Here is an 8,660-nt window from a genome sequence, read left to right on the forward strand (position 1 = left end):
AAACTTAAATACACATCCCTAGCACATACCTTTTAAAAGTAGGCATTGAGAGAAAAATATGCCTTTTGCTCAAGTAATATAGCATGCCCATAAGCCTTGTTGAAATAAGTGAAGTCTTTGAGCTGTTTTACTCTAGACAACTGGGAAATCGAGAATAAATTAGCTCAGACTGGGAAAATACATTTTGAATGGTCATCCAACTCAGAATTGTAAATCCGGCCTCTTTCTGGAGCTACGACTTGAAGATCAATGACGTTATCATGATTCGGCCTTGTTTGTTTCCGAGTTCCCAGTTGTTTTGAAAGCAACATAAATCCAGAGAATGCCAGACTTTTAAATTTGCAACATTAAGACTACAAAACTACAAGGACATTGCTCAATGCCAAATGTTTTGTAAGACCAAATTGTTTCTGCAACAATTTTGTACGCTGACACAATGTTGAATCCCACATTGGAATAGACCACTTGATGATTCTATCTATTACACATTGATAGACATATCCATGGAGATAATTAATAGTTTACTAGATTGGTTGGTGTCTGCAGTCCTGCATGGTTCTGCAAATGCAAATGCAGTATTTATTTATATATATATATATATATACACAGTACCTGTCAAAAGTTTGCACACATCTACTCAAGGGTTTTTCTTTATTTTTGGTATTTTCTAAATTGTAGAATAATATTGAAAACATCAACACTTTGAAATAACACATGGAATCTTGTAACTAAATAAGTGTTAAAATAAATGTTATATGTGAGATTCTTCAAAGTAGCCACCCTTTGCCTGGATGACAGCTTTGCACACTCTTGGCATTCTCTTCATGAGGTAGTCACCTGGAATGCATTTCAATTAACAGGTGTGCCTTGTTAAAAGTTAATTTGTGGAATTTCTTTCCTTAATGCGTTTGAGCCAATCAGCTCTGTTAGCCCTATTTGATAAAAGACCAAGTACATATTATGGCAAGACCAGCTCAAATAAGAAAAGAGAAATGATAGTCCATCATTACTTTAAGACATGAAGGTCAGTCAATCTGGAAAATGTCAACTTTCTTCAAGTGCAGTCGCAAAAACCATCAAGCGCTTTGGTTAAACTGTCTTTCACGAGGACCGCCACAGGAAAGGAAGACCTAGTTACCTTTTCTGCAGAGAATAAGTTCATTAGAGTGCACCTCAGATTGCAGCCCAAATAAATGCTTTACAGAGTTCAAGAGACACATCTCAACATCAACTGTTCAGAGACTGCGTGAATCCAGCCTTCATGGTCGAATTGCTGCAAAGAAACCACTACTTAAGGACACCAATAAGAAGAAGAGACTTGCTTGGGCCAAGAAACATGAGCAATGCACATTAGAATGGTGGAAATCTGTCATTTGTTCTGATGTGTCCAAATGTAATTTTTTTCTGGTTTCCAACCGCTGTTTCTTTGTGAGATGTGGAATAGGTAAACGGATGATCTCAGGATGTGGTTCCCATCGTGAAGCATGGAGGTGGAGGTCCTTTGCTGGTGATATTGTCTGTGATTTATTTAGAATTCAAGGCACACAACCATCATGGCTACTGCAGCATTCTGCAGCGATACGCCATCCCATCTGGTTTGCGCTTAGTGGGACTATCATTTGTTTATCAACAGGACAATGACCCAAAACACACCTCCAGGCTGTGTAAGGGCTATTTGACCAAGAAGGAGAGTGATGGAGTGCTGCACATTTGTACTATATATATATATATATATATATATATATATATATGAGAGAGAGAGAGATGTGTCAATATGGCACTAATCAAGATCTTAAAGTTCCTCTGTGCCCACATCACTAAATAATTAATTAACATGGTTCACACACACCAACGGTCACGAAAAAGGCACGACAATGCCTCTTCGATCTCAGGAGACTGAAAATATTTGGCATGGGCCCTCAGACCCTCTAAAATTTCCACTGCTACACCATTGGCTGCATCACCACTTGGCAACTGTTTGGCATCTGACCACAAGGCGCTACAGAGAGCAATGCGTATGGCCCAGTACATCACTGATTCAGGACCTCTATACCAGGCAGTGTCAAAGGAAGGCATTAAAGATTGTCAAAGACCCCCTTGTCATAGGCTGTTCTCTCTGATACCGCACGGCAAGCGGTACCGATCCACCAAGTCTGGAACCAACAGTACCCTGAACAGCTTCTACCTCCAAGCCATAATTAGTTGACCAAATAGCTACCCTGCATTCACCCTTTTTGCTCATCACATACACTGCTGCTACTGTTTATCCTTTTGCCTATAGTCACTTTACCCCTACCCAGTGTTGTAGTTTATTTGACCTTTATTTAACTAGGCAAGTCAGTTAAGAACAAATTTTTATTTTCAATGACGGCCTAGGAACAGTGGGTTAACTGCCTGTTCAGGGGCAGAACGACAGATTGTACCTTGTCAGCTCGGGGATTTGAACTTGCAACCTTCCAGTTACTAGCCCAACGCTCTAACCACTAGGCTACCCTGCCGCCCCAGTACTCAAGACCAAGTCTCTTCATCTAGTCTCTGTGTCCGATAGTTATTTATTCGGTCTCGGACAATGAGGACTTGTAATTTCTTCCTGAGACCTGCTGAGACCAGCAGAGTAAAACCTTCAGATGTTCGGCTCCCATTCAGTTAGCGCATAAAGCCCCTTTGCCAGGCCAAATATCCACACCCCTTTTATGACAATATCTTATCACCTATCGAAACCAGGGTTTCCTACTTACTGTCCTTAACTTTTGTTGAAAAATATCCTCAAACTTTGTAGCGCTTGTCAGAACTTCCTTAATTCGCTGTTAGGGAAGAGTGGGGGGAAGGATTTAAAGTTGCGTCCTCACTATTAGTAAGGGGAGACTGGAGGAAATTGTATTTTTATCTATTATAGATCTGTTTGGGTTAGTGATCATTTGTAGAGTGGCTCCCTATTTGCACTCAGCAGGCATTTTTTTCCCCATTCTGAATGTCTAAAGCAGTCTTTGTTAAAGTATGGGTTGCAGATGTGTTTTTTTTATTAGCAACTTAGTCAGGGTCTCAAATTACTGTTGAGAGTTAGAAAATATGCCATTTAGCAGACGCTTTTATCCAAAGTGACTCACAGTCATGGGTGCATACATTTTATCTATGGGTGGTCCCAGGAATCGAACCGCCTTCCCTTACAAGCCCCATGCTCTACCAACTAAGCTATAAAGGACCACATATTTCATGTAGAATACACAAATTTGGTTGTGCACCAGCAGTTTTTCTCTTTTTATGTCACTCAACTTGCCATCTCAGCTAACAGATTTTAGATTGGTAAGTTTGTCTAGCCAGCTATCTAAACTTGTAGTTATCATGGACGAATACTGACCGGACAAGCAGGGAATGTGCCCATGGGCCCTGACCTACTGGGGGCCCACATTGATTTTGTTAGTCACTCTCACTCAGATATCATATTAACATGTGTAGAATTGCAGGAAATTAGCTTTAAAAATGCAATTTTCTTATCTCTGCCCCATGGCAAAATGAGTAGAATTGCATGAAATGTTTTATAAAAATGATAAATGCTCTCTCCCTCTCATGGCAAAATGTTCAGACTTGCAGAGCACGTGCTTTAACACTGCAGCATTTTCTCTCCCAATTGCCGAATGTGGAGAATTGCTGGAAATGAACTTTATTTATTTTGTCTCTATGCAGTCAAGAGAAACCCCCCCAAACAAATCTCACTTAGGACTCCCAAAAGGGGGCATGTTTTCGTAAGGTTGGGTCCCAACCTATATATTTATCTTTTTCTATTTTTCTCTCTGCATTGTTGTTTTTACGAAACGTGAAAAATACAATTTGATTTGATCAATAGCGGACATGCATAAAGACTTTGCTATATTGTATAATGCTCTCTATTACTCTTTTTGTATCTGCTTTAGCACAGTAAACTTGGTCCCGATTTTAGCTCTAAGATGGCAGCAATTGGAAGAAACTGAAAAGTAGATTGTGCTGATTTATTGGCACATTGAACCATGTCACGTATCTTAGTTTAAAGTAAATATCCTGTGAAAATCTCACTTTTAAAAGTTAATATTCTCTTAACTGAAATGTTGTTGACTCATTCTATACTCTTATTTTTGGCCAAAGCATAAATTGGAGAAAAACCCCCCCACCTCAAACAGACCGTTTACATTTTTTTTTGCTATTTCCTCATACAGGAAGATGTCAGCTGGGCAATCAGCAGTCTACTCGCCTTAAAATTTTTAATGAATGGTATTTGCCCACACCATTCTGTTATTAGAGTACACCCACACCATTCTGTTGTTGGAGTACGGCCACACCATTCTGTTGTTGGAGTACGCCCACACCATTCTGTTGTTGGAGTACGCCCACACCCTTCTGTTGTTGGAGTACGCCCACACCATTCTGTTGTTGGAGTACGCCCACACCATTCTGTTGTTGGAGTGCACCCACACCATTCTGTTGTTGGAGTACGCCCACACCATTCTGTTGTTGGAGTACGCCCACACCATTCTGTTGTTGGAGTACGCCCACACCATTCTGTTGTTGGAGTACGCCCACACCATTCTGTTGTTGGAGTACACCCACACCATTCTGTTGTTGGAGTACGCCCACACCATTCTGTTGTTGGAGTACGCCCACACCATTCTGTTGTTGGAGTACGCCCACACCATTCTGTTGTTGGAGTACGCCCACACCATTCTGTTGTTAGAGTACACCCACACCATTCTGTTGTTGGAGTACGCCCACACCATTCTGTTGTTGGAGTACGCCCACACCATTCTGTTGTTGGAGTACGCCCACACCATTCTGTTGTTAGAGTACGCCCACACCATTCTGTTGTTGGAGTACGCCCACACCATTCTGTTGTTGGAGTACGCCCACACCATTCTGTTGTTGGAGTACGCCCACACCATTCTGTTGTTGGAGTACGCCCACACCATTCTGTTGTTGGAGTACGCCCACACCATTCTGTTGTTGGAGTACGCCCACACCATTCTGTTGTTGGAGTACGCCCACACCATTCTGTTGTTGGAGTACGCCCACACCATTCTGTTGTTGGAGTACGGCCACACCATTCTGTTGTTGGAGTACGCCCACACCATTCTGTTGTTGGAGTACGCCCACACCATTCTGTTGTTGGAGTACGCCCACACCATTCTGTTGTTGGAGTACGCCCACACCATTCTGTTGTTGGAGTACGCCCACACCATTCTGTTGTTGGAGTACGCCCACACCATTCTGTTGTTGGAGTACGCCCACACCATTCTGTTGTTGGAGTACGCCCACACCATTCTGTTGTTAGAGTACGCCCACACCATTCTGTTGTTAGAGTACGCCCACACCATTCTGTTGTTGGAGTACGCCCACACCATTCTGTTGTTAGAGTACGCCCACACCATTCTGTTGTTAGAGTACGCCCACACCATTCTGTTGTTGGAGTACGCCCACACCATTCTGTTGTTAGAGTACGCCCACACCATTCTGTTGTTAGAGTACGCCCACACCATTCTGTTGTTGGAGTACGCCCACACCATTCTGTTATTAGAGTACGCCCACACCATTCTGTTGTTGGAGTACGCCCACACCATTCTGTTGTTGGAGTACGCCCACACCATTCTGTTGTTGGAGTACGCCCACACCATTCTGTTGTTAGAGTACGCCCACACCATTCTGTTGTTAGAGTACGCCCACACCATTCTGTTGTTGGAGTACGCCCACACCATTCTGTTGTTAGAGTACGCCCACACCATTCTGTTGTTGGAGTACGCCCACACCATTCTGTTGTTGGAGTACGCCCACACCATTCTGTTGTTGGAGTACGCCCACACCATTCTGTTGTTGGAGTACGCCCACACCATTCTGTTGTTGGAGTACGCCCACACCATTCTGTTGTTGGAGTACACCCACACCATTCTGTTGTTGGAGTACGCCCACACCATTCTGTTGTTGAGTACGCCCACACCATTCTGTTGTGGGCGTACGCCCACACCATTCTGTTATTAGAGTACGCCCACACCATTCTGTTGTTGGAGTACGCCCACACCATTCTGTTGTTAGAGTACGCCCACACCATTCTGTTGTTGGAGTACGCCCACACCATTCTGTTGTTGGAGTACGCCCACACCATTCTGTTGTTAGAGTACGCCCACACCATTCTGTTGTTGGAGTGCGCCCACACCATTCTGTTGTTGGAGTACGCCCACACCATTCCAACACAGAAAAACTGCTTTTTAACATACTTAATTGCCATTTTTTAAGGAAAATTATTAAATTCATATTGTAGTTAATTATAGGTCCTATTTCATATAATTGTGGAAACACTGGCCAGTTACTTAAAAAAATTGTGGGTAGTGCTAAAACAATAGCATCATATCTGAATTCCTCCATCACTATGCACCTTCACCATTCATTCAAAAAACAAATATTTGGTTGAAAAGTTATCCTGCTATTTTAGTCTCTCCTGTGAGGTCAACTAAACTCTCTCTCTATGGTCTCCATAAGGTCCACTTCTGATCCATCATACAGAATGACAGGCTTGGAGAGAGAGGGACCATTGCCATCGTCCAGGACTCTGGGGAGGAACCGATATATATGTCAATAATTGTAAGAACTATAAAATAACTGGCAGAGGGGGTTTCAGACATAGCCTGAAGAAATAGGTTGAATGAAACTATGGACCAAATTCTGATGCGCAAATGGGCTCAGTCAGTGAGCCACAGAGGCAATACATATATATCCACGGTCTATTTCCAAATTATTCCAAATTACAATTAGATATGTTATTGCAGTCTTTATTTTCAGCATATTTCCATGTTTTAAATAATATAAATACATTAGCCACAATAAAACACCTGTTTGTTTCCAAGTTGGTTGCAGACGTGGAACTAATCTGATCAGCCCAAAGCACAATGGCTTGGTATTTTGATATGCTCAAGGTGAATTTGATCTTGCTCGATCTTCAGTTACTACAGAAATCGTGTGTGTGCGACACTGAGCTAAAAATGAATAATTTATGAAAGAGCAGGATAGGCTACTTACGAGTCTGTTTCTGCTCGAGGCACTGACTCCACACAAGCTGACCCCGTTGTCAACAAGTCCTGTTAAGAGTTTTGACAACAGAGTTGGCAGAAAACAATATATAGTTTGCAGATAACTTAAAACATACAAATGTTTTAATATGTTACCCATACCATTGGTTAAGTAATTTTGACAGAATGTTGATCTACGATTTCCTGTTTTAATTTGATTATACTTGTCCATCACCACTGACCAGAACTAGAAAAAATAATATTCTTACATTTTCCTGAGTTCCGCTTGAGAACTGAATCTGTGTATTTTTGCAAAACTGGTTGAAGACCGGGATGCCTTTCTTGTCCTTGACTCCAACAGAACCGTTATCTGGACAACATGCCCCAGGCCCCTCCGACAATTCAGAACTCTGCCAGTGAGGGGTTGAATTGAAAACGCTTTCATTGTGGACTCGACTGGAATAACATAACCCATATGTATTAGACCTTATGAATGGCTTCGTTTGATACGTTTTCCTCTTGGAACGCAATTCCCGATTGTCATATTCCTGTAGAACTCGATTCAGTTCCACATCAATGTCATAATCCTCTACGGAAAATTCAGAATCGTGTCCTTCACTGTGGCAGTCTTGTTGCGCTCTATTTCGTGACTGACTTAAATTCGTAGATGTTGTTATTTTCAATGGTTTGAACAAGTGTCTTTCCTCTTTCAAAACGTGGACTGTGTTGTCATGTCTTCTGAATGAGTTTATCTCGTTGACACTGGCAGGAGCAACCTTCTTTCCTCGACTACTACCGCTACCCATGTTGTTGTTGTCCCTTGGCACCAGGCTGTAAAAATTTACAAGGCACAGCAAAGGCACGCTCCCATTTCCAGTTCGCGTTGGTCCCCCACCAAGAAATCTAAGAACTCAGAAGTGAAACATTAACTTGTCTCCACGCAGTAGCTCGTACAATAATTAGGCTCATTTTATGCACGGGCTGAAGGCAGTCATTATCTCTGTGGCACAATGGAATCATTTAAAAAAACGAAATCTAAAAATGTGTGGCAGAATTGCCGCCTAGATTAGAGTCCTCTGAGTACCGAGAGGGCATTTGGTGAAACTGTCCAAATGTTATTGTGTTCCTCTGAGGTCCATGACGTCTCCATCCATTTAAGGACACTGTCTAAAAGCGCACGGTTTACAATCCTACAATTGCATTGCCGAGAGTCGTCACCATCTGAAGTTCTGTAGATAGCCTTCTAGCCCACTGTAAAGCTTTTACTGTGCCTGCCTGAGTCTCATGGGTGTCCGGATGAGAACAGCTGGACTGGACCGAGACGCTCAATAACAACCGCTCACAATCCTATGGCGAGGAGACTGAAAACTCCTCCCTCTCCATCACGTTTTATAGAGGACAAATAAGATACCGCACAGTTAGAAAATTCCAGTTGGATAAAACCCCTCCTTTTAAATCTTTTTTTCCAACTTTTCTAAGTAGCCAACACAGACCTACAGCGAAGTTGATAACCTCACCTCTAAATTGGCTTATAAACATGAATAGCCAACAATTCTGAAGCAATTGATTGTTTTATTCCAAAACTTCAAAATAAAAATGTATATCTTGATCAAACGAGTTGCAGTGGAAAACGTG

The 8,660-nt window shown here is 42.2% G+C and overlaps 1 long non-coding RNA gene across 1 annotated transcript; it reads right to left on the bottom strand.

Moving 5' to 3' along the window:
* Nucleotides 1-6,251: 6,251 nt before the first annotated feature.
* LOC118369220 (uncharacterized) lies at nucleotides 6,252-8,367 on the bottom strand. The gene is made up of 3 exons (XR_008092904.1): nucleotides 7,295-8,367; nucleotides 7,036-7,094; nucleotides 6,252-6,568 (listed from the first exon to the last, which is right to left on the bottom strand). It is a non-coding gene; the product is annotated as an uncharacterized LOC118369220 (long non-coding RNA).
* Between the last annotated feature and the right edge of the window lie 293 nt (nucleotides 8,368-8,660).

Source organism: Oncorhynchus keta, chromosome 35 (assembly GCF_023373465.1).
Source record: "Oncorhynchus keta strain PuntledgeMale-10-30-2019 chromosome 35, Oket_V2, whole genome shotgun sequence".
NCBI lineage: Eukaryota > Metazoa > Chordata > Actinopteri > Salmoniformes > Salmonidae > Oncorhynchus > Oncorhynchus keta.